The sequence below is a fragment of the Staurois parvus genome, unplaced genomic scaffold (genome assembly GCF_062004578.1).
Source record: "Staurois parvus isolate SC_StPar_1 unplaced genomic scaffold, SC_StPar_1.0 ptg000234l, whole genome shotgun sequence".
In the NCBI taxonomy this organism is placed as follows: domain Eukaryota; kingdom Metazoa; phylum Chordata; class Amphibia; order Anura; family Ranidae; genus Staurois; species Staurois parvus.
Window position 1 is genome coordinate 7,804,298 of NW_028318030.1, and position 26,977 is coordinate 7,831,274.

The 26,977-nt window shown below is 42.8% G+C and overlaps 1 protein-coding gene and 1 pseudogene across 1 annotated transcript in view; one reads left to right on the forward strand and one right to left on the reverse strand.

Annotated features, from left to right (window-relative positions):
* Positions 1-26,977, reverse strand: part of CHAT (choline O-acetyltransferase) — a 306,928-nt gene that overhangs the window by 269,081 nt on the left and 10,870 nt on the right. The window lies entirely within an intron of this gene.
* LOC149460187 (uncharacterized) lies at positions 982-13,486 on the forward strand (annotated as a pseudogene).

A 26,977-nucleotide genomic window follows, 5' to 3' on the forward strand; every position in this document is an offset into this window, starting at 1 on the left:
ATACATATAAAAAACATTATAAATACCTTTTTTTAAGTGATCACATATTTTCTGTACTTCATAATGAATGCCGAGATATGGGGGAAGAGAAGCAGGATTACACTGGTCTTCCCAGTAAATGGCTGTGCATGGGGGGATGTGCCTGACCATTGGAAGATAGGAGGCTGAGCTCCTAGCACAGCTAGAAAACTGACCACACTGGAAGAGATGGTCTCTCCTGCCTAGTGTGGTAATTTGTTAATAGGAAAGCAGAGGCACTGGCAGCAACACCAGTGATTTCACACAAAGGAAGCAATACAAAGAGAACAGGATATCTTTCATACAAATACATGCTTCAGCAGTGTCATATCAGGAATATGAAATGTTGGTTTTACATATTCTTTAAATGTACACTAAGATTAGCTCATAAAGATCTGTTGGATTTTGTTTATGGACCCATTTTGTTAAGCACTGTTAAGCAGTAGATATATTGGACATTCACATGGGTGCGTTATATTTTTCCAGCTGCTGCTGGAAGTGACTGTGCTTTGCTTGTGTGCTGACTATTATAGAGACTGTAATTAAGGAATTCATTCAGTAAAGAATATTCCATTGTTAAATGATTTTTTGCCTGGTCTGAAGTAGTTCAGGAACACACTAAAGGGGTGCATGCATACACATCACATGTATCACATAACATGGTCACACTAAGGGGAGAGATATTGCAAGGAGAAGATACAGTGCAGGTGTCCCAAGAGCAGCTGAGTTAAACCTTGGAGGATTGCGTTGTCATTGCCAGTGGCTACAGTACAAGTGTCTAAGTGCAAGATCGCAGCCAGCCGGACAGGAAACAGGGTGACTTGCCATAGTGACAGAGGTCTCCAGTAGTGGGGGAATCAAGATGCTTGGATTTCTTACCAAGCGGCTGGCTGGCACGAAGTGTCCTAGGTATCTGGCCTTGGAATTCATTGAAAAAGGAGAGAGATGCCTCAGGGAATAGGCATGGTTTTGAGCTTCCTGGGATACAAGCCACATAGTGCTAAAGTGAGGATTGGCAATGAGTGGGCTGATGGATCAAAGAGGTAAATAGGTGTATTGGTGTCACAGGGTGTATTGACGGGATAATGACTGGTGAAGTCTGGAGAATGGGCTGATGTGAAGATTGGTCAGCCAGGAAACATTACAGTGACAGGTAAACAGAGAACCAAGATAATGTTCAAAAGGGAGAAGTGTTCCTCATTAAAGGAGAGTGCCACCTTAATGCCATTCCTTGTGTTGGGAAAATACCTCTGCCAGCCTCTAGGGGTATGGGTGTCCACTTATGCATGTCCCCACATTAACATGCTTACAAAACTACAGCAAGCAAAGCTAGCAGTCTATTAGCATGCATTAAAATGGGTATTTACTCAAGAGATAAAACTCCAATTCAGCTATTCAGCCTCAGGTCACTTAGAAGACACATGGCCACTCAATGGCGTTGGATGAGAAGTGTGTAAGGGATTCTTTATTGTTGGAGCGGTAAGAATGTAGAACTACCCAGCACAGTTGGTGGTGTCAGAGGGGAGTGTCGAAAATTTCAAAAATGTTTACATAGGCATCTTATCAAACACAATATACAGGATATGGGAAATGGTAGTGACAAAAATGCACACACCCACACAGATTAAACTGGATGGACCAGTGTCTTAATTTAACCTTTACGACTATGTTAATATGACAGGAGTGCTTACAATGATCAGCTGCTTATGCAAAACCTTTATCCTGAAAGGAACAAAAACTCTTGCTGTAACTACATTTAAAGTGAAACCTGGGGTTTGCCTTCAATTTGTTATTGTATCTAAATTTGCTAGTACATATAACACTGCACCCTCTCTCTCCTCATTGGCTCACTGCCTGTGATTGACATCAGAGGGAGCCAATGGCTCCCGCTGCTGTCTCAGCTAGTGAGTAGGGAGAGTCCCTGGAGAGACAAGGCTCTTGTGCAGAGCGCTGAATTGAGAGGGGACATAGAAAAGTATTAGGGGGCACTGTGGGGGGAGCTGCACAAAGGTTTTTTTTTACCTTCATGAATTGAATGCATGAAAATAAAAACCTTGAGCCTTCAGAACCACTTCAATTATAATTTGCCATATATTTTCAATACTAGTAAAAAAAATTTGAAAACAAGGCAATTTGCAGTGCATTGATGGAATTCATAGAATGTATGTGATCTGTAGTAGTATGCAGAACAACCAAACCTCTCAACTGTATTGTAAGGAAATGTTTTTGCTGGCTTCCATAAAAAGTAATACAATTCAAAGCAGTATGTTTGGTCATGGTTCTGAAGGATTATGACCACTACCAGACAGAGCTCCCTTCCATAACAATGACAGAAATTCTGCCAGTGTTTCCTCAAAATTTGTTTAGCTCAGCTCTAGGAACCATCATCTTCCTGGGTTACTAGAGCTTACTATGTGTTTATCTCTGCAGTTCAGTTATGTAGTGTGTACTTTCATTAAACATGTCAAACTTTTTAGTTTTGCAAGATTGTATACTCACCCCTATACCACTGACATAAGTAAGTCTACTACAACTGACATCAGTGCTGATGTTGTCTTCTGTCCCCCTTCTCATGTGCTTTACCCTCCCCCTTTCCCAGTCAGTCTTAGAGGACAGTGTGGCCTTCAAAAAACAATAAAAAGTATGGGTTCCCTCCAAAATCCATACTTGACTCCTATTCGAACAGTCTGTCTGACAGGTCAGGAAAGGGGGGTGGGGGTGACAAGCTTACACAGTACCCCTATGCATTAAAAAAAAATGTAATCTGTAAATAGAGACCACACACCTTGACAAGTCCTTTATTAAAGAAAAAATATAGCGTCCCATGCATTGTCAATCACACAATGCAGATCCTTGTCAATCACCTTAAAAAAAGCATGCACTAATGGAAAGAGTACATTGGCTGTTTTTTAGTTTAAACTAATAAATGAGTTTTGACTCTTATCCTTTGACCTGGTGTTCCTTCCATTAGTTGTGTTTTTTTTTAAATTATTGCCTATGTGGTATGCTCCCTCCCCTACTTGCCCTCCAGAGGATTTACAGGTGAAACTCAAAAAATTTGAATATTGTGCAAAAGTTCATTTATTTCAGTAATGCAACTTAAAAGGTGAAGCTAATATATGAGACTCATTACATGCAAAGCAAGATAGTTCAAGCCGTGATTTGTCATAATTGTGATGATTATGGCTTACAGCTTATGAAAACCCCAAATCCACAATCTCAGAAAATTAGAATATTGTGAAAGGTGCAATATTCTAGGCTTAAAGTGTCCCACTCTACTCAGCTGATTAAGCCAGAACACCTGCAAAGGGTTCCTGAGCCTTTAAATGGTCTCTCAGTCTGGTTCAGTAGGAATCACAATCATGGGAAGGACTGCTGACCTGACATTTGTGCAGAAAACCATCATTGACACCCTCCATAAGGAGGGAAAGCCTCAAAAGGTAATTGCAAAAGAAGTTGGATGTTCCCAAAGTGCTGTATTAAAGCACATTAATAGAAAGTTATGTGGAAGGGAAAAGTGTGGAAGAAAAAAGGTGCACAGGCAGCAGGGATGACCGCAGCCTGGAGAGAATTGTCAGGAAAAGGCCATTCAAAAGTGTTGGGACTTTCACAAGGAGTGGACTGAGGCTGGAGTCAGGGCATCAAGAGTCACTACAAACAGACGGATCCTGGACATGGGCTTTAAATGTCGTATTCCTCTTGTCAAGCCGCTCCTGAACAACAAACAATGTCAGAAGCGTCTTACCTGGGCTAAAGAAAAACAGACCTGGTCTGTTGCTCAGTGGTCCAAATTCCTCTTTTCTGATGAGAGCAACTTTTGCATTTCATTTGGAAACCAAGTGTCAGAGCCTGGGATTGAACCTGGGCCTTCTGCAGTGAGAGGCAATGTTTCTTCTCACTGAGCCACCTGGAATGCTGGACAGCTCCCTTGACAATTCTTTGGATGATCCTGCCTTGGCCCTGTTTGCCTTGAACCCTGAACTCCTTGCTCCTCCCAGGAACTTCCTATAAAAGGCATGTCCATGCACTTCCTCCTTGCCAGATTATTGTGCCTTCCCAGCCAATATCCCGCTCATCGTTCCTGCTGCTGTCTACATCTTCGTTACTGACCTTTGGCTTGCTACTGACTACGATTTTGCCTCATCTTAATCTACTACCATCCGTGACCGACCCTTGGCTTGTGATTGACTCTGCTTCCGTTTGATCCCTACACTGTTTGATCCGCTATTGGCTTCCAACTTGCTCATTCCCTGGTGGGGTGATCCTGAGATCTGCGACCTGGTATTAACACGCAGCCCAATCCATCTCCACCATTAGGAGCTCTGGTGAAAACCAGTAAATACTTAGACCCCGCACCTCAGGTGAGCCTGCGTCATTCCCAGGGGGACCTGCTGGTGTACCTATCCTGCTGGTTTCAGGTAAGTCTTACAACTGCTGTAGCAACTGGTCTCTGAACCTGACCGCATATCGTGACAGAATAATCTGGCCCAAACATGAAGGCCGCTATAGCAAGTGTTGTGAATCCTCTTAGGCAGCAATTTGCTGAGCTGCAGGAATTTGGGGTTACTCATCAGGAAAAAGTTGCCAAATTAGAAGGTATTGTAGATAAGCAACAGGGAGAGATTCATGCTCTGCAGAGACATTTAATGGAGTTGAATGAAGTTTAATGGAGACCGCCACCACTACAGGGGTTTCCTTAATCAATGTCGCATATATTTCCAGATGCACCATGCTGCGTTTCCTTCAGAGGAAAAGAAGGTAATGTTTGCTATTAGGCTTCTGACTGGGGAAGCTCTGGCTTGGGCCTCCCCTTATATAGAGCAAAACCATGGCATGTTGTATGATTTTAATATCTTCTTGACCGCGATGAATCAGGTTTTTGATGATCCCAATCGTTGTGCTACTGCTGAAGCAAAATTGCATAGTCTGAGGCAGGGTAGACGCTCGGTCGTTGAATACACAGCCGAGTTCAGAAGTTGGATCACAGATACCACTTGGAACCCTGCAGCACAAAAGAGCCAGTTCCGCCAAGGGCTTTCTGAACAGGTAAAGGATGAGCTTGCCAGAGTAGATATACCTAATGATCTTGAGGAATTTATCCAATTGTGTATCCGAATTGATCAAAGACTTACAGAAAGGAGGAAGGAGAGGCTGGGACTGTTTGAAGGTAATAGGGGCATGCATCTCTCTACTAGTCCATTTGCTCAGCAAGATTCAAGAGTCTCTCTGGGTTCTAACACTCCTGAGCCTATGCAGGTTGATGCAATCAAGAGATCCATTTCCATCCAGGAGAAAGAGAGAAGACGTTCAGAGAACTTATGTCTTTATTGTGGGGATTCTGGTCATTATGCAATTAATTGTCCTAACAAGGTTAAAAGAACTATTGCTGTGACTGATGTGATTGAGCCTGAACACATAAACTCCATAAGCCAGTCTGTCTCCCCACTGATTCCTGAAGAGAATAAAGTGAACTCACTACTTTCTCACTTTGTTATCCCTATTAAACTTGTATCTGAGGGCCATGAAATCTCCTGCTCAGCTATGCTGGACTCCGGGGCGGGGGGGAACTTTATGGATATAGAGTTTGCCAACAGCAATAATATTCAAGCAAGAGATACATTTACCCCTATTAATATGGAGACCGTTGATGGGTCACCCTTATCTTCAGGACCTGTTACCCATAAAACGGTTCTCCTGGTACTGTTGTTTGAGGCTGACCATTGTGAGACCATCAGCTTTCAGCTGATTACGTCACCCAAATTTCCCATCATCCTGGGCATTCCTTGGTTCTCCACTCACAATCCTGCCATCAACTGGGGAGCACGAACTATAGATTTTACATCCTCTCACTGTAAAAAATATTGCAAAAAACCTTGCCAACCAAGTCCATCTCCAACCAAGGAAGCGCTAAGTGATATAGTGGCTATCCAGTCATATGACAATTTGCCCCCACATTACCATGAGTTCCGGGATGTCTGTGACAAGAAAAATGCAGATAAATTGCCCCCTCTTCGCCCATATGATTGCCCCATTGAGCTGCTCCCCGGGGCAGAAATACCTTTTGGCCACCTGTTCAATCTGTCAGAACCTGAACTAAAAGTACTTAGGGAGTGGATTGATGATAATTGGGGAAAAGGCTTTATTAGACACTCAACTTCTCCTGCGGGGGGCAGCCCTGTTCTTCGTTAAAAAGAGACTCCACCTTATGTCCATGCATTGACTACTGAGACATGAATAAAATCACTATTAAAAACTGCTATCCATTACCCTTAATCTCGGAAATGTTGGAAAGACTTTGTTCTGCTAAGATCTTTACCAAGCTTGATCTACGAGGGGCATATAACCTTGTCTGCATTCGTCAAGGAGATGAATGGAAGACTGCCTTCAGAACCAGGTATGGGCATTTTGAATCCTTGGTGATGCCGTTTGGACTCTGCAATGCCCTGCAACATTTCAACATTTTATCAACGATGTCTTTCGTGATCTTTTGGACCAATTTGTAATTGCCTATCTGGATGATATCCTTATCTTTTCTGATAATTGGGAGGAGCACCGCAAACATGTTTGCACAGTTTTTGAAAGATTAAGGGAAAATAGACTTTACATTAAATTGGAGAAATGTGAGTTTGAACAAACCCAGATCCAGTTTTTAGGCTATATCATTTCTCCGGAGGGAGTGAGCATGGACCCCGAGAAGGTCAAAGCAGTGGTAGATTGGTCAGCACCCAGAAATGTTAAGGAAATTCAACGTTTTGTTGGGTTTGCCAACTTCTACAGAAATTTATAAGAAACTTCTCTAGAGTGATTGCTCCAATCACACAACTTACAAAGAAAGGGGTACCCTTCGTGTGGACCTCTGAGGCACAAGCTGCGTTTGAAAAGCTGAAAACTCTTTTCACTTCTGCACCAATCTTGGTACATCCCGATCCTGAACTACCCTTTATAGTGGAAGTAGATGCTTCCAATTCTGCAGTGGGAGCGATCCTGTCTCAGCGAAGTGATGAAAATATGCAGCTTCATCCTTGTGCTTATTTTTCCCGTTTGATGTCTCCAGCCGAAAGAAAATACGACATTGGGAATAAAGAGCTACTGGCAATTAAGGAAGCCTTTTCTGAATGGAGGCATCTGCTAGAAGGGGCTAATCACCCTCTAACTGTTCTCACTGACCATAAGAATCTGGAATTTGTTTGCTCGGCCAAGAGTGTCTTATAGACAAGCACGTTGGTCGTTATTCTTTTCTAGATTCAATTTTATCATTTCATATCGACCTGGATTGAGGAATGGTAAGGCCGATGCCTTATCAAGGATGCTGTCTGAGCCTCCCCTGGAGGGTAATTCCGAATGTTCGATCCTAACTCAAAAGAACTTTCTAGGGGCCACAAGTGCAAAGACCGTCTTGAGTCTTCTCAAAGAGGGGTATGAGAATGACCCACTTCTCAGTGATCCTCCTAGAGACATTAACCTTGAGTACAAGAATGGGTTTTGGACTCTAGAGCAGCGTCTCTATGTACCTGAGTCGGCTCGGGTGGAAGTCCTCAAATTAGTGCATGACTCCAAACTGGCGGGAAACTTTGGGATGTCAAAAACAGAGGATCTTCTGGCACGTTCCTTCTGGTGGCCTAGTTATAAAAAAGATATCAAAAGCTACGTGGCCTCTTGTTTGACGTGCGCACGTCATAAGACACCCCGAGCTTCTCCTTTGGGGTTGCTCCAACCACTTCCTGTTCCATCAAGGCCTTGGGGGTCAATTTCTATGGACTTTATGGTTGAATTACCTCCTTCAAGAGAAATGACTACGATCTTAGTAGTTGTCGACCGCCTTACTAAAATGGCTCATTTCATACTGGTTAAGGGGGTACCGTCTGCTGAACAAACTGCGGAGTCGATGGTTGGAGATGTTTTTAAATTACATGGAATCCCCGATGATGTGGTATCTGATAGAGGAGTACAGTTTACTTCAAAATTTTGGAAAAGCTTTTGTTCAGCTTTAGGGGTAACCATTAACCTGTCCTCTGCTCTTCATCCACAGTCTAATGGTCAGACTGAGGGGACCAATCAAACTTTGGAACAGTACCTTCAGTGCTTCGTCAGTTATCTTCAGGATGACTGGGTGGACTATCTACCTACGGCAGAGTTTGCCTATAACAATGCTACTTTCCAAAGCCCCTTTTTCCTCAATATGGGGTATCATCCAGTTTTTATTCCTGATCTCCCTATCACTACTCAAATTCCTGCTGTTGCCAACAGATTAACTACATTGCAGGAGATTCAGGTGAAGTTGATCGAGACCTTGGGGAAGGCTCAGGAAAGTTATAAAAGGGCTGCCGATAGTCATCGCAGATCACTTCCTACCTTTCATGTTGGCGACAAGATTTGGCTATCTACCAAAAATCTGAAGGTTCATGTTCCAGCTGCAAAGTTGGGCTGAAAGTTTGTGGTACCCTTCCAGATTTTTGCTCAGATCAACCCAGTCACCTTTCGCTTAAAACTTCCTGACAGTATGAAGATTCACCCTGTGTTTCATGTATCACTTTTCAAACCATTTCAGGAAAATCCTTTCTCTGGACGAATTCTTCCACCTCCTCCACCTGTTGAGGTGCAGGGCGAAGAAGAATATGTGGTGGAGAAGATCCTTGACTCTAGGATATTTAGAGGAAAATTGCAATATCTTGTCCAATGGGAAGGATATGGGCAAAAGGAAAATTCTTGGGAGCCTGAGGAAAATATTCATGCTCCTAGATTAACAAGAGAATTCCACCAGAGGTTTCCCCACAAGCCTGGTCATAAGACGTCCAGAGGACGTCCTGTGAGGAGGGGAGTACTGTCAGAGACTGGGATTGAATCTGGGCCTTCTGCAGTGAGAGGCAATGTTTCTTCTCACTGAGCCACCTGGAATGCTGGACAGCTCCCTTGACAATTCTTTAGATGATCCTGCCTTGGCCCTGTTTGCCTTGAACCCTGAACTCCTTGCTCCTCCCAGGAACTTCCTATAAAAGGCATGTCCATGCACTTCCTCCTTGCCAGATTATTGTGCCTTCCCAGCCAATATCCCGCTCATCGTTCCTGCTGCTGTCTACATCTTCGTTACTGACCTTTGGCTTGCTACTGACTACGATTTTGCCTCATCTTAATCTACTACCATCCGTGACCGACCCTTGGCTTGTGACTGACTCTGCTTCCGTTTGATCCCTACACTGTTTGATCCGCTATTGGTTCCAGCTTGCTTATTCCCTGGTGGGGTGATCCTGAGATCTGCGACCTGGTATTAACACGCAGCCCAATCCATCTCCACCATTAGGAGCTCTGGTGAAAACTGGTTAATACTTAGACCCCGCACCTCAGGTGAGCCTGCGTCATTCCCAGGGGGACCTGCTGGTGTACCTATCCTGCTGGTTTCAGGTAAGCCTTACAAATGCTGTAGCAACTGGTCTCTGAACCTGACCACATATCGTGACACCAAGGACCCAGGGTATGGAGGAAGAATGGAGAGGCACACACTGCAAGATGCTTGAAGTTAAGTGTGAAGTTTCCACAGTCTTTGTTGATTTGGGGAGCCATGTCATCTGCTGGTGTTGGTCCACTGTGCTTCATTAAGTCCAGGGTCAACGCAGCCCTCTACCAGGAGATTTTGTAGCACTTCATGCTTCCTTCCACAGACAAGCTTTATTGGGATGTTGACTTCATTTTCCAGCAGGACTTGGCACCTGCCCACACTGCCAAAAGCACCAAAACCTGGTTCAATGACTGTGGGATTACTGTGCTTGATTGGCCAGCAAACTCGCCTGACCTGAACCCCATAGAGAATCTATGGGGCATTGCCAACAGAAAGGTGAGAGATGTGAGACCCAACAATGCAGAAGAGCTGAAGGCCACTGTTGAAGCATCCTGGTCTTCCATAACACCTCAGCAGTGCCACAAGCTGATAGCTTCCATGCCACGCCGCATTGAGGCAGTAATTGATGCAAAAGGGGCCCAAACAAAGTACTGAGTACATATGCATGCTTATACTTTTCAGAGGTCCGATATTATTCTATGTACAATCCTTGTTTAATTGATTGCATGTAATATTCTAATTTTCTGAGATTGTGGATTTGGGGATTTCATGAGCTGTAAGCCATAATCACCAGAATTATGACAAATCAAGGCTTAAACTATCTTGCTTTGCATGTAATGAGTCTATCTCATATATTAGTTTCACCTTGCATTACTGATATAAATGAACTTTTGCATGATATTCTAATTTTTTGAGCTTCACCTTTACCCCCCTTTCTGACCAGGCCATATTTTGTGATACAGTGCTGCATTACTTTAAATGACAATTGTGCGGCCATGCAATGCTATACATAATGAAATTTTTGTCCTTTTTTTTCCCCAAAAATGGAGCTTTCTTTTGGTGGTATTTGATCACCTCTGCATTTTGTGCTATAAACAAAAAAAAGTCCAAGTTTGGAAAAAAACTATATTTTTTACTTTTTGCTATAAAACATATCCAGTAAAAAATTTTAAAAATCTAATTTCATCATACATTTAGGCCAAAATGTTTTCTTCTACATGTCTGACACTGGGGGAGAACTTACTACCACTGACAACCCAATGACACTAATGCAGTGATCAGTGCTAATAAAAAGCACTGACACTGTACTAATTACACTGGGCAGGAAGGGGCTAACATCTGGAGCAATCAAAGGGCTAGCTGTGTGTGTTTTACTAGGGAAACATGCTGCTGTGTATTTTTCCATATGATTACATGCATCATTATTGATTGGGCAATAACAAGCAGCAACACTTATGAGGTTCCAAGCTTTATAGTCTTGGCCACTAGCGGGGCGTTGAGGTTTTAGAGCCTGCTCTGGGTAGGCCAATATCTGCTTACATGTGGCGGTTTTTCCTCTCCGCTTTATGGAGAACACATTTTGTGGTCTTCCTAGCTGTGCTGAGCATTCAGATTATTTTCCATACCTCGGAGCACGCACATGGTCCCCAAAGGAGCGTCCATGCATGCACGTGGTCCCCAAAGGAGAGTGCCATGCATGCACGCTAGCGACTGAAAGAAGCCGGTTGCCATTTTACTCAAGGAAAACATTTTCATGTGTGTGGTTCTCCTGGGGGATACCATCAAGAGACACAGAGCAGGCTATCCTTCTGGGATGCGAGTCCTTTCATATGGTGTGGTTACTGGTGGCAAACTGATGCTAGATTAAGTATTACATCTGCTGCTAGGCTGTGATAGCTGCTGTATGCTAGATCACAGTTGCATAGAAGGTTACTGGCAGGCTGAGTATTGTTCTAATCCCAAGTCCCAGTTGGTTAGTGCACTTAAATAAGCAGTGTCCTCAAGAAAGTGGAGTGGGAGAGGCACAGCAGGAAGAGGCACATGTGTACCACTGTCAAGTTCTGAGGATCCTAGTCGGAATTCTGCTGTGATAACTTCTGAATGCCAGAGGCGACTGGGCAATCTGAGCCACTGCATTTGTTTGGCATTGTAGTTGCTACCAGTGCATCTGCACTTTTATGTTCCAAAAGATGATTTAGCATCAGCTTAGAGGATAAGATTGCTGGGATGATTGCCTCAGTGACACAGACAGGCAAGAAGCAAGAGATCTCCTTCCCCCTGGTCCTCCTGTTTTAGAAAAGGAATGGCTTGAAGATATGTTGGAGGTAGCTATGGAGGAGTTAGGAGTGCAGATGGAAGACTCTGCATCAAGAGAGTCAGTGTCTGAAGATGCGCTGGCATGTTCAGCTTCACAATGTCAAAGATTGTTGATACAATCACTTACAGATATGATTTAAATTGCCAGTGGAATTTTCTGAGACGACCTATGACTCTTTAGGTTCACTAAGACCTCCGTAGAAATCTCAAGCCTTTCCATTACACCCTCTTACAGCAGGTCGTTTATACCAGGGGTGAGCAACTGTGGCCCTCCAGCTGTTCTAAAACCAAACGGAGATGTCAGGCCTATATTCTGGATCTCAAGGCCCTAAACTGTTTATTAGTCATCCAGTCTTTTTGGATGGAGTCGGTGCATTCATTGGTAGCCTCATTGCAAGAGGGAGGTTTTCTTGCATCCAGAGACATTAGAGATGCATACCTACATGTGCAAATTTTCCAACCTCATCAAAGTTTTCTGCTGTTTGTTGTGCAAGACCATTTCTAGCTTGTGGCTCTGCTATTATGGGCTTGCCACAGCTCCTCGTGTGTTTATGAAGGTTCTTGCTCTAGTATTGGGCCTTTTAAGGTCTTAAGGAACATTGGTGTTAGGTTATCGGGACAATCTGCTACTGAAGGATCAGCCTTTTTTAGCTTTAAGACACAGTGTGACTCAGACAGTGTAGGTCTTGGAACATCTTAGAGCAGTTAGATACAGTTCAAGCAAAGGTGTTCCTGCCTCCACGAAAAAGCAGTGCTCTAAGGAACCTAGTTTGGGAGGTAGAGGGGAAAAAGATTTCCCCCTATACGCCTCGGCATGAGATTATTGGGGAAGATGGTATCTTCGTTCGAGGCAGTTCCCTATGCACAATTTCATTCCAGACCTTTACAGAGAAGCATTCTGTCCAGGCATTGGATTGTAGCATGATTCTCTCCCCAAAGGTGTAATGAAGTCTGCATTGGTGGTTAAGGATTTGGAATTTGAAAAAGGGAAAATCTATTCTGCCGGTGCTATGGAAGGTAGTAACCATGGATACCAGCCTCCTCAGCTGGGGGGCTGTCCTGGGTCAGACCATTGTACAAGGAAAATAGTCTCGGTTAGGAAACAAGTTGCCCATCAATATCCTGGGACTTCCGGCAGTATGCCTAGAGTTAAACTTTTGGACAAAGAAGTTGCACAAGTGTCATATCAGGAACCAGTCCGATAATGCCACAGCAGTGGCTTACATCAACCACCAAGGGGGCACCAGGACCGGAGCAGCCCAAGAAGAAGTAGACCACATTCTAGCCTGGGCAGAACTGCATGTGCCTTTTCTATCAGCAGATTACATTCCGGGTATAGAGAAATAGCAAGCATATTTCCTAAGTTATCAGAGGTTAGTTCTGAGGAGTGGTCCCTTCACCTCAAGGTATTTTCATCCATCTGCCGGCATTGAAGCATTCTGGACGTAGATCTATTGGCATCCAGGTTCAACAAGGTGGACAAGTTTGTGTCCAGAAACAGGGACCCGCTTGCGACCGAGGTGGATGTGCTGCTGACTTTTGGGACTGGTTCTCTCTAAATTATGCTTTCCCTCCAGTTCAGCTTCTACCGCATCTCCTATGGAGGATACGGGAGGAATTAATATCAGTGATATTGATAGCCGCTGCTTGATCCAGGAGGTCATGGTATGCGGAAAGAGTAAGATTGGCGGTGGATGGTCCATGGACTCCTCCGATACGGCTGGACCTTCTATCCCAGGGTCCAATATTCCACCCTGCTTTACGGTCGCTAAATTTGACGGGCTGGCTGTTGAAGCCCAGATCTTGAAAGATCAGTGAGTCTGAGTACCAAATGTGTCTACTCTGCTGAACGCTAGGAAGCAAGTCTCTAGAAATAATTACTATAGAGTCTGGAAGGCGTATATTTCATCGTGTAAGGCCAGGAAATGGCGTCCTAGAAAATATGTATCTGGAAGTGTTCTTGCTTTTCTTCAATATGGTGTGGAGATGAAGTTGGCTTTAGGCACTATTAAATCTCAGATTTCGGCTCTATCCTTATTTTTTCAGAAACTGGTTGCTTCACATGCCTTGATTAGGGCTTTCTTACAGGGGGTGGTTCATTTGGCTCCTCCTGTCAACCTTTGAGCTCTTTGGACCTGAATTTAGTACTGAGCTTCCATTTGAATCAGGACATTATCCTACCTTCTCTTTTTTCAAATCCTCGGTCTGCAGCAGAAAGACGGCTGCATTTATTGGATGTAGTGCAAGCAGACCAGGTCTATCTAAAGAGGTCGGAAATGATTAGAAGAGCCGAGTCCTTGTTTGTGTTGCCGGAAGGGTCCAGGAAGTGGCAGGCAGTATCTAAATTGACTATTTCTCTTTGGCTCCATCAGCTAATCATTCAAGCCTATGGTTTGAAGGGGAAAGTCAGGGGTCAGTAGCCCAGGTTTGCAAAGCCGCTACTTGGTCTTCTGTACATAAATTCACAAGATTTTATCAGGTGGATGTTAGGGCTGTGGAAGATATGGCCTTTGGTTGCAGTGTATTAAGGGAGACAGAATAGGCCCTTGCCTGCTGGCTGTGTTTTTCTGGATGTGTCTCCCTCCCCTCAAGTATATAGTTTTGGGACATCCTAGATAGTAATTATTACATCCTGCTCTGTATTCCATGATGTACAATATAGAAAATTGGATTTTTTTCTACATACTTGCATGTAAAATCCATTTCTTGAAGTACATCATGGGACACCGAGGTCCCCCACCCCTCTTTCTCAGATATCATTGCTTGCTACAAAACTGAGGTACTTCCTGTATGGGAGGAGTTATATAGGAGACAGCTTCCTGTTTGGTCTGCCAGTGTCCATTCACCTATATAACTCAGTAAAGATTGTAGCCTGCTGTGTGTCCCATGATTTTACAGGTAAGTATGTAGAGAAAATCCAATTTTTGTCTAGCAAAAACTCATCTATGTGGTCTTTTATTACCTTTCTAACTACAGAATTTAAACTAACCGGGCAGTAGTTACTTGGTAAAGACTTTGATTCCTTTTTAAATATAGGCAGCACAGTTGCCTTACACCAATCCGGTGGCACTATTGGGATCATTAAAGTGTCCCTAAAAATTAGAAACAGCTTTGAAAAAACAGAGCTAAACTCATTGGGTGTATGCCATCTGGTCCAGGTGCTTTATTAAAGTGGTAGTAAACTGCATCCAAAAAAAAGGAAAAAATCCCCTGCAAGATAAAGGTATAATACATACTAGCACATTATGAAGTACTTGCCTTAAAACAAAGCTTCCATCTTTGCTCGATCTTCACCTTTTGGGTTGTGAGCTCTGGCCGTCTGACTGGCTAAGCCGCAATGATGTCACTCCCACATGCAGGAGTCCCCAGCCACGGCATAGTGCTCTGAAGAAACGGCACGGGTATGCCATTCCTTCAGAGATAATATCTCCTAAATGGTTTAGGAAATACTCATTTTACCTACAGGCAAGCTTTATTATAAGCTTACCTGTAGGTAAAAGTAATAAAGAAGAGTTTACTACCACTTTAACCTTTTATTCTGTCTAAATATTTCTAGACCATATCAATTTTGAGCCATAGTGGTTCATATACGGCTATGTTAATACTATCCTCATTATGGACTTGAGCTCCCCTATGCTTCTTTGTATACACAGAGATGAAGAAGGCACTTAATAAATTTTGCCTTCTCTTTGTCCCCAATCACAAACTCTAAATTGGCAAATTTGTATTAAAGATTGAAACAAAATAAATAAAAATATCTTCCAGTCCCATTAAATCAAAATGGGTATATCCAAGACGATCCAGTTCTCAGTGTAAGTGACCAACCACGTTTTACATAAATTGCAGTGTGATCCACCATAAGAAACTCCACCACCCAGTGCAACAGTTAAACAGACGCCTCTTACCATATGTGATGGGCCTTTGTCCTAAATGGTCAAAGCATGCTTGATACCAATATCCAGCAATGGCTCCACCAGGGATCCAGGCGCTCATACTGGCATCCATACAAAAGGCACCGTGGGATCAAGAAATACTTCCATTTTGAAGTAAGTTTAAAAAAAACTCTTGCCGTTTATTAAAAGAGCAATAACAATGAAGCAGAACGGCTCCACAAATGTAAAAACAACCAATAAATCTATTAGCAGGTGAACCAAAAATGCCTAATAATAAATTGAAAAATATTTTTATATATCCACTTATGTGAAATCATGCACATAAAGCATATATGTGATAAAACCTAAATAGATAAAGTGAACATAATCATATAAAAGAATATTACGTGCTCATCATAAATGTGTGTGTGTGTGTGTGTGTGTATATATATATATATATATATATATTCATAACACACACAACACCAATGTGTATTAACACATATATATATAAACCCCATAAAGTGAAGAAACTCAAAACGTGTATATATGTTAACTCGGTACATGCACCTAAACATAAAAAATAACATATATCAGCACGAGTGTTTTGTGTTCACTTGAGTGTGATCATCTTTAAGTTTGGACTTTATATACACGGAAATATTATTTTTTATGTTTAGGTGCATGTACCGAGTTCACATATATACACGTTTTGAGTTTCTTCACTTTATGGGGTTTATATATATATATGTGTTAATACACATTGGTGTTGTGTGTGTTATGTGTGTATGTATATATATACATTTATGATGAGCACGTAATATTCTTTTATATGATTATGTTCACTTTATCTATTTAGGTTTTATCACATATATGCTTTATGTGCATGATTTCACATAAGTGGATATATAAAAATATTTTTCAATTTATTATTAGGCATTTTTGGTTCACATGTGTTTTTATTTAAGTGAGTAGCGCTACATTGGTTCCATATGTTTATGCTGAAGATCATTGGTATATGATTTAATGTGAGCAGCTTCTCGTAATTATTTAATTCCTTAATTTTTGAAGGTTTTCTGAGCACAGGAGGTTCACACCATTACTGTTAAATCTATTAGCAGGCTCATTGCTTACAGCAACAAGAAATGCCAACTCAAACCGGCAAAAGTGCATGATGTCACGTACGAGCCATGCCCAACATGTTTAATCAGACTGATCTCTTCGGGGGACCTGGCTTTTTTACTGTTATTGTTTTTGAGGCATTTTTTGTGGTTTTCCTAATCTCTTTTGCATCCTAATCTCTTTTGCAACCTATCGTTAGTTTTGAATTTTTGTGGCCTAAATTTCCTTTTTACATTCTATACTGAATGTTACTGTATGTTATATTCCTTGTAACGTGTGATACATTTCCATCATTATTATATTTTTAAAATGCTATTTCCTTTTTATTTATAGCTTGTTAACTTAAGTCATGACCACATTTATTTTTAGCTTTTTAAACATTTTTGCCCATGTTAAAATATTTTGCAGTGTGTTCACATACAGTTGTTTTGTGCTCTTTGATCATATTCCCTCCAAATCTAAGTCTTGGAGAGCAGCCCTCAGCCTTGGAAAAATTGCTCTCTTAAAGTGAAGTGCTTTTATCTTTTCAGTATGCACTTGTTGCTTACAGTCACATTAAATGAAACCATGTTATGGTCACTGCTCCCAGATGTTCCTTTTGTAGCTCCCTCCTAGTTAGCTAGGGGGAGCTAGACTCCCAATTGTTAGTTAGGGCTGAGTAGCAGCCTAGGTGTGATAGCTAGCAGGGGTCAACTTTTGGTCAGAGCTATGAGGCTCTGCAGACCAGTCCTTTGGAATTTCCCCTTGCTATAGAACTTTGGAGAAAGGTCTAGAAGCAGTGGGTGGATCTGAAGAGTGGGCTAGTCTGTACTCTTAGAGGGTTCTGACCAATCCCCAACAGGAGGCTTGGCAAGGGGCCAGGACAACCTTTGAATAACTGTGCCTGCTCAGCTATAGGATCAAGTGAGTAGACCTGCACGCCCTGGGCCAGCAAGGAGAAAGAGGCACTCTAGTGGGAAAATGGATTAGCTTTTTACCCAGGACTGTTCACACTGCAGTGGCAGGCACTGGATCCTGTGCCCAGGGATTCAGCCAGTACAACTGGATAAGGAAAGGATTCACCTGCAGTCTTGGGTGGTACTGTGGGAGATGCTGGCTAGCTCTCCAGAATAACTTTTGCTGTAAATAATTTACATAGTTGCTAAGGCGTTTGTCCACTGCTGCCATTGTCCTTGGGCATCCCATACATTCCTCACACAATCCAAGTTCTAATTTCCCTAATAAAACTTCAAAACAAAGCTCAAGGACTGGTTACTGTCTCCTGATGCAAGTCTGAAGGAAATGCGTTTTGCCTGGCTGTACAGGACTATAGGAGGACCCAAATACTTAACAACTACTAAGGAGGTAGTGCTACACTTTATATGAACATTAGTAATAAGCTTTGCATAGTCTGAGATTACCAGATCCAGTAGTGCACCATTTCCAGTTGGGGCTACTATCAACTGAACCATAAAATTTTGTCTTGGGTTTAGACATTTCTGCCCTTTTTAACTGTTCCAGCAGTGTCATTTCTCTAGTCAATTTCATGGTAGTGAAAATCCCCCATTATCACTGTCCCAGGTCTTGCAGCCCTTTCTGTCTGTCTGTCTGTCTGTCTGTCTGTCTGCAAGGAATCTCCACCTGCTCATCAATACTGGGTTGCCTAAAACAAACTTCAATAATTACCTTTTGAAGTTTGCACACACATAACCCTGGGTTCACGAGTAACTACCCCTGGATTTCAAGGCTGCCCTTTTGGTGCCTTAACAAAGTTCATTCCTTTGTCATCGGCTTGAACTCTTAGCACCACTCAGATCCAGATCCTGGAACTACTCCCTCTCCCTTCTCCTCCTTCCTTCATTCTCTACCTTACTCCTTGATTACTAGATGTCTACTGTATAACTTATCACTCCCTGGGCCTTGCTACCCCCTGGGCTATGGCTGGGATGGACCCATCTGAGTGTCAGTTCTTTTTGCTTTCTCAACCGTGTTTTTGATTAAAAATGCTTAAAATGATGTGAACAGCCATTGCCTGCCAGATTCTGCGTTATGAGGCTGTTAACCCTTGGAATATAATCTAGTAACCTGTTCTGTAATTTCAACAGTGCTCTCTTGTTCTCCCTATGTGGAGAACTTTACCATCTACATTACCTGATGAATAGCATGTGATGACATTTGTATCATTTAATAAAATATTAGATTTATAGAGAAATAAGTTCTGGGCTCAAAATTGTATATGATTTAGAAAAAAACTAAATACCCAAACTGTAGCTGTAACTAGATGATGTATTAAAAACTGTTACAACCCATTAATTCAGAGTTAAACTACAATGACAATTCTTATATCTCATAAATGCATGGTCATGTCGAATTATGATTAGGAATTTTATGTACTGTATGTTTGTGCTGTCTGACTGCGTATGCGTAGGTCTGTTTGTGAGAGGGAGGGGGGACCATTCTTTTTTTTATTTTACTAAATGTAACTTTTTTCTACTACTAGAACATACGCCTCCTACATAATAGTAGTGACAGGACCTCTTTATGAATATATAATGGATGACTCCTTATGTGTACCTTGCCACAAGCCCAAGATGAACTGCTTGTACTCCTGGCATGTTGGGATTTTTACAGCTCTGTACCTGAGAAGTCTCATATCTGAGCACTTCCAGGTTCATTCTTGGTGGAGATGTCCTCCACAAACTCTGTTATCCTGAAAGCCTGCATTCTCTAATGGTCTTGGGCTCACAGAGGAGTCAGGTGACCCTGCATACTAGAAGGCATGGGAGCTGATGCCTGCTCACCCACTCCCATGTAGAAGTAATACTGTGGCTTTACAGCTGCCCCGATTACTTCTACATCAAAAAGTAGCCTAAACATTAATGGAAAGCATTCTTCATATTTTTTTACTGCTCCCACTATTGTGGTGGCAGTGAAAGAGTTAACCATGCTCATGATTTTATTATTCAGAGTGGTTACCAATCAGATTTTCCAGTCCCTGCACAGCAGTCTGTAGCTTTCCGTAGCTTTCTCATGGAGATCAAAGAATTTTCCAGAGGGTGCTGAAGATACAAACACAAGACGATATAATATTGACTGGCTTTCAATAACCATGCCTTCAAGCCAGCAGCGGTAAAGCAGGGTGGAAGATTGGACCTTGGGCAGGGGCGGACTGACCATTTGTAAACTCTGCACTGCCTGAGAGCCCGGGGTCAGTAGGGGGCCCCATGAGATGCCCCTGGTACCTTTTTTCATAGGCTTTTTTCAGTTTGGGCAAGGACACAGGGGCACCATTATCCCCTATTGCCCGGGGGGCCCCATTAGTTGTCAGTCCGCCCCTGACCATGGGATAGGAGATCTTGTAGAGGTAGCCACCAGGGGGTGTCTGTGACAAACCATACCACTTTGACATACCAGGCTCTTAGAGACCTATCCAGAGCCACCAGCATGGCCAGGATCCCATCAGCCTCTATGTAGCAGGCGAGAAAGCGGCTTGAGAAGAGGGAGCGTAAATGAGCTGGTAACATCTCAGTGGCATCACCAGTGCACCTGTCGCATCCAGCAGAGGGTCCTTTGCCTTTGCCACAAAACTCTACACCTTTTTTGTGGAGATGCAAAGCTACAGGTTCCACGTACAGGGAGCCCCACCACAGGAAGATCTGAGAAACATGTCGTGGTGCATAGCTTACTCCCCATGATCCAGAGCTGAAATACTAAGGTAGTCCAGCTCCCTGCTGTTTACATTCCAGACGTAGACAATTGGCAGATGGAGAGTCACACCCACCGTAGAATGGAGGAGGCCTCCCACACCATATCTGAGCTCCTTGTGCCATCCTGACGATTGACAGGCCACAGCCATGGCATTGTCTCTGCATGCATAACTGGGCATCCTAGAAGCAGCTTTGTCCACTAACCAAGGAAAGCCAGATTGCTCACAACTCCAAGACATGGATAGGCCACCTAAACTCCTTTAGCGTCCACTGGCCTTGTACCGACCCATGACCTAGACCTTCCCTTCTGTGAGGATTTGGGTGTCCAAGTACACAGGGGACTTGTCCTATCTGGATAAAATATCCTCCTGCTGTACTCGAGCATCTGAATGTGCATACGGGACTGCCGTAAAGGTGGACATCATGAGGCCCAGGACATGCATGCAGAAATGCAGAGAAAACCTCTTGTGAAGCAGTAACAACCACGCCGTAGCTCTGACATTAAGTTTGTCCAGCAGGGGGAACACTTTGATCTGCGCAGGGGCAGCCCCAGATGCCAAGTGGGGGACAAGGCATACTTCTTGAGAATCAACACCCAGTTGCACTACCGCTAAGTATGCATGGTGATCTCTGTTTCATATCAACACAGCAGGAGACCCCACTTGCAGGGAGAGATCATGCAAATAGCCTATTATAGCAATTTCTCACTGCAAAGCCAGGACCAGGGCCAGCACCATAGTAAACCCCTGGGGAGCAGAGGCCAAGCCAAGAGTTCCACAAATTTATAATGTGTGTCCCCGACCACAATGTAAGTATGCATCTTTGATATCTATAGAGAAAACCACAGTTGAACCCCCATCATTCTGACATCCAATGGGGGCAAGCCTTAATGCCTAGGAGGACTTGTTTGGGGGCTTAGTCAGCTTGTAAGGCCAGGTGCCCCTAAAGCCTCCCACAGGAGCCTTGGAGAACTTTGATCCCCTGGTCAAAGAACCTAGGGAACAGAAAGGGAAAAAAAAACACTTGAGTTGCATAATTACATAGTTAATGTGGTTGAAAAAAGTCCATCCAGTTCAAGCAACAGAAGACACACAAACAAATAGAAATCTCCATAGACATCCACAGTTTGTCTGCAGGAGGGCAAAAAAACAAAGCATGATTAAATTTACCTCAGCATGGGTGAAAATCCTTCCTGATCCCCAAGAGGCGATCAGATATTCACTGTACCAACTTTGCCTCTAAATATTAGTATCCAGTTATTATGTGCATTTAGGAAAGAATCAAGGCCTTTTTAAAACTATCTACTGAGCAGGTGAGAATTGGCTCTTGAAGGAGTCTGTTCCACATTTTCACAGTTCTTACTGTGCAGAATCCTTTCCATAATTGGAGATTAAATAATTTTTCCTCTAGATGTAAAGAGTGACCCCTTGTCCTCTGTGATGACCTTAAGGGGAATAACTCTATACAGAGTTCACTATATGCATTTATACATGCTGATCATATCCCCCCTTAATCCCCACTTCTCAAGAGACAATAAATTCAGTTCAGTTAATCTTTCCTCATAGCTGAGCTCCTCCATGCCTCTTATCAGTTTGGTTGCCCTTCTCTGCACTTGCTCCAGTTGCCCATGCAGAGAAAGAGAGATACTGCTTGTGGCGTGGCTCCTTCCCATTCATAGATTATGGGAGACAGGTATTCCTCCTGCCTGCAAGATTCTCCTTAAGCCAGAGAACATGGGGAAGCACTATGGTTGAGCTTGGAAGGCAAAGGGGCCGCATCCAAGGATGTATCACTTATGAACTGGAGGCTCTGGACCCATTGGTCCACCAGTTCAATGTAAATTGGAGACACCTGTTCCTTGTCCAGCCTTTGGCATAAAAGCTTGGGCCATTTAGGGAGCATCTGAGACACCAGCATCTATGGCTAAAACAGGGAGTAATGCCGAGCTAGGTGAAGGTGACTGAATCTACCTTCTGGACTTCAGGGTCCTTGAAGGAATAGGACTCCCCCTCTGTATTATGGTTGCCTTGAACAACTTAAAAATGGGAGGGTCCACTACAGAAGTAGAGGACCACTTCCTCAGGACACCTGAAGGGGTAATGCACCCCAAAACTTTACAAAACTACAGAAGGACGTTTTGGATGTATTCAATAGTTTGGGAAAGGAAAAAACCCTAATGGAGCGAGATAGCTTGTGAGTACCAATGGTGACAGCCACTTTTTCAGGAGTACCTGAAGTATCCTCAATCTTCAGATTCCTGCACAGTGGTAATAAGTGTGGCCACTAGTGCTTCTTCTTGCACCACCACATTGGCAGAGGAATCATCCTTGCTATCAGAAGAATCAGCGATCACGTTCCCTGGGCCCACAGGATAAGCTGGGCCCACTATGACTGGACTCCAGTTCAATAGCATTCTAGGGTAAGAAGAGGGTGGGGGATGTTTCCTATTGAGCTAATGCCTGAATGCTACTTCACCCAGGAGACAAATTTCCCTAGGACACTGTCAGTGCGTCTGAGGGAATAAAGGTCCCCAGAGATCCTGTTGCCTCGTGGAGGGGATCTTGGGGGATGTGTATTCTCAAGAGTCCATTGGAAACACCCACCCTAGACCAGGCATCAGTGGGAAAAAAAGCAGTTGAAGGGAGACAAGATGGCACACCACATGTCTCACCACATGCCAGGGTTGTGAGGAGGACCCTGCACTGGTGCTCCATGACCCAACCCCCCCCCCAATGGCTGATATACAGGAGCCCACTCACCCAGAAGTACCAGCAACAGTAGGAGGGGAAGGGGGGACCAAATAAGCGTCCCAGGCCTGGATCGAAGGAGGGGTCCCACATGGGCAACCAACCCAGGGAATACCTGTGTCACTACATCATGCCCAAGAGGGAGGTTGAGATCTACTTACCATTCCAATGGAATTTGTGGGTAAGACTCCCGAGACAGATCCTCCTCTCCACCAAAGTGGGGGAGCTGTCAGCCAGGGTAGTATAGTATTGTGACATGGATGTCAAATGCCATATTTGTCCACTCAAGACGTTTACCTCCCTGACGACTCTGGGCCACTTGTTGCAGCCAGCCCAGCACATGGCTAAAGATCTGTGTGCGCTCATTGGCCAGACTGGGTGACCACTGGATCTTGATTATCCAGCCCATTGCCTACCCCAGCTATTGATTGAAGGTCTCCACAGGGGAAAACAAAGGAGGAAAATGCTTTGAAACCACAGGTTTCCGCAGGGAACTAGGCTCTTACTCCTACACTAGGCAGAAAAGAACTGAGCTGCCTATAGCAGGGATGGGGTTTACTACCAGCTGAGACTTCCCATAGGCAGTGGTGAGCTTCTTTTTTCTGCCTAGTGTCCTACTCCTGTAGGGGGCAGTATAACCTATGGTCAAGATTATGAAGAGACTGTGTCCATCAATGAACTTAAGAGAAATATTGCTAGCATCCTCATAGCACCACCGTCTCTGCAACCTTACTCAGATCATTCCTTTTTCCATCTGCCACCCACCCAGGCATCTCCTGTGGCCATATGGATTCCCTTCAGTGGATGTGATAACCGTGCTCAGCTGATCAATCAAACAAAGTTCAGGAGTGACCATTGGAAGGAGAGGCATACAGCAGTCATGAGACGGATGGAGGGAGGCACACTGACCAATATACAGAGGGACTAGGGAGGCACACTGACCACCTCTGTTAGGGGGCGCACCGAGAAAGTAATGTTGCAGAGTCTTGACCCCTACATTCTATTTGCTACAAAGTACTAACCTCTTCACTGTATATGCTATGTTGTATATTTGACAATGGTGGGGGTATACTGACTGCTATCACAATGCTAGGAGTTTTAATCATTGTGCCCTGATGGGAGCTAATTATTGTGGTGTTCTGGGTGTTCATTTTTGTGCCGTGTGGGGTTTAATTATTGTGCAGTACTGGGGGTTTATTATAGAGCTATGCTTGTGTGGTTAATTATTGTGCCATGGTGGGGGTGGGGTAATTTTTGTGCTATGCTGGGGTAAATTATCATGCAGTGCTGAGGTTCATTTTTGTGACATATCTTAGGGGTTATTGATAGCCCTGACATACAGTATGCTGGGGGTTATCATTTGCTGACCCTTACACTTGCTGGTGGTTATTGCTGACCTTCACACTTGCTGGTGCTTATCATTGCTCATCCCAATTAGGCTTATTTTACTCCAACAATTTCTTGTGTGCCCAACAGCTTTATTTTTTTTTTAGGAGGGGAAAGGTGGCACACTAGACCATGAATAAACACAGAGTTTTTGACCACACCTACTGTTGGCCCACACACGATTGGTGACTCCCCCACATGTACTCCCAGCACCAACACAGCACCCCCAAAACATTTTGTCTGAAGCTGCCACTCCTTCCTTATGCATATTCTAAACAGGAAGTAAAGGTAAATCTCCCCAACAGGATGCAGTCAGCAATACAATAGCCTGACTGGGGTTTACACACATTCCTAATCTATCCAAAAGCAAAAAAAATACATTGTTTTTTTGGCTATTCATACACTTTAAATATTGCTGCAGTTTTTACTCAACTGAGAGGCTGCAGAAGTTCAATACATAGCAGTTTTTGTGAGAATCATTGATGCGCTACAGACCAAATGTGCTCACTTTTTTTTTTGGTTTTGTGGAAGTTTTGTGTTTGTGAAAGTGAAGGTTAGGGTTGATTAAATAAATTCTTAACTTTTACCTAAAGCTCCACTGCAGCCAAGATGTATTTTGCTTTAGAAATGGATAAAGCCTCTGTTTCTGGCTTTTATTAGTGCCTTTTTCCCTATTGAGATTTCCTCTTAGGATAGGAAGCGATTAGAACGCTCCCAAACAGGGAAACAGTCATAAACATAAACAATTTTTTTGGTAATTGAAGATAAGTTTACATTTCTAGTAATGTTTTTATTGCTATCTGTGTCTTCCTGTTCTGCTGTTGTCTACATCTCCCATTTCTTCCAAAGGAATCACAGGGGCAGGAAGTGCGTGAAAAACTCCTCACCTGACCTGTTCATCTAACAGAAATGTTAAATTAGATTTATAGGCTAAAATTATTTAAAAGTTAAGTGTATGTGTCTACCCTCCTGGTAAATCCTATGAATTCCAAATAGGTTGGTCACCAGCAGTGTCAATATGCATATACCACAGGACACTTTTATACCAACATCATCGTGACAAATGTACTTGGATTATAAATATACACAACAGGTGCTGCTATTAATAATAATACACTGTGAAAATAAATAAAGATGTGATACCAAACAACCACAAATAATAGCGCAACCCTACACCAATTAATATTAAACAAATAAATGAATACTTGGAGGATAGAGATAAAAATCAATATAGCTTAATATTAATATATCCACCACCAAATATGTGCACATAAATGAATCAATACTAAATCATATATAGGAAGTCTACATATAGTCCATTCAGAAAGTCCATATGTTAATGATCCTCAATCAATGAAGTAATGAAGTAATGTCACCAACGTGACATTCAGTGCTCAAAACACCCCATCAAAATGCACACTCACCATGTGCTGGTGATAAACCAGCATATCTGTAAATATCCAGCAATCCACCACTAAGCTCCGGTTTTAGAGAAATCCTCACATATCCAATTAGTACATGCGAATAAAGAAAATACTCGCCATAGTGCAATATCATCCAGCAATTTATTAAGGTAACAAAACCCCCCATAAAACCGCACTCACAATGAGTAAAACAATGTATAGCATTGGTTAGTAATAGAGCCTCAGGCTCTGTCTCCGGTGTCTCACCCGCCTGCCTGCAACCAAGATGGCGATGGTGCAATCACGTGGTCCGGACACGTGAGCTAGCGTGCGCGATGATGTCAAAGATAAAACCACACCCTAACGCGTTTCGTCAGACGACTTCTTCTGAGGGAGTGGTCAACGGTGCATGGAGAGCGCTCTTAAAGACCCAACTCCTTCCTGATTGGCCCAATCACTACAACACCTGAAGCGGTGTACTATCAATAATATGCATGATCCCATATACCGGACTACCTCATTGCAACAGCACCATCTTGTGTGCAAATAGTATAACAGGGTAATATCAATACATATCAATGCAATAGCAATCAGCACAATCATAGTTAGATATTCGGTACCATAATGAGACAGATTTAAAATATATTAATCTCCATCCATAAAATAAAAATTAATATATATTAATATAAAAATAAAATTGATAAACAAACATAACCAAAAAAATTTTTTTTTACATATTTTAAATCTATTAATATTTATAATAATTTTTATATTTTATTTTGTTTATATGTTTGTATATATGATTTTTTTTGGTTATATGTTTGTTTATCAATTTTATTTTTATATTAATATATATTAATTTTTATTTTATGGATGGAGATTAATAATATTTTAAATCTGTCTCATTATGGTACCGAATATCTAACTATGATTGTGCTGATTGCTATTGCATTGATATGTATTGATATTACCCTGTTTTTTATACTATTTGCACAAAAGATGGTGCTGTTGCAATGAGGTAGTCCAGTATATCGGATCCTGCTATTAGTGATAGTACACCGCTTCAGGTGTTGTAGTGATTGGGCCAATCAGG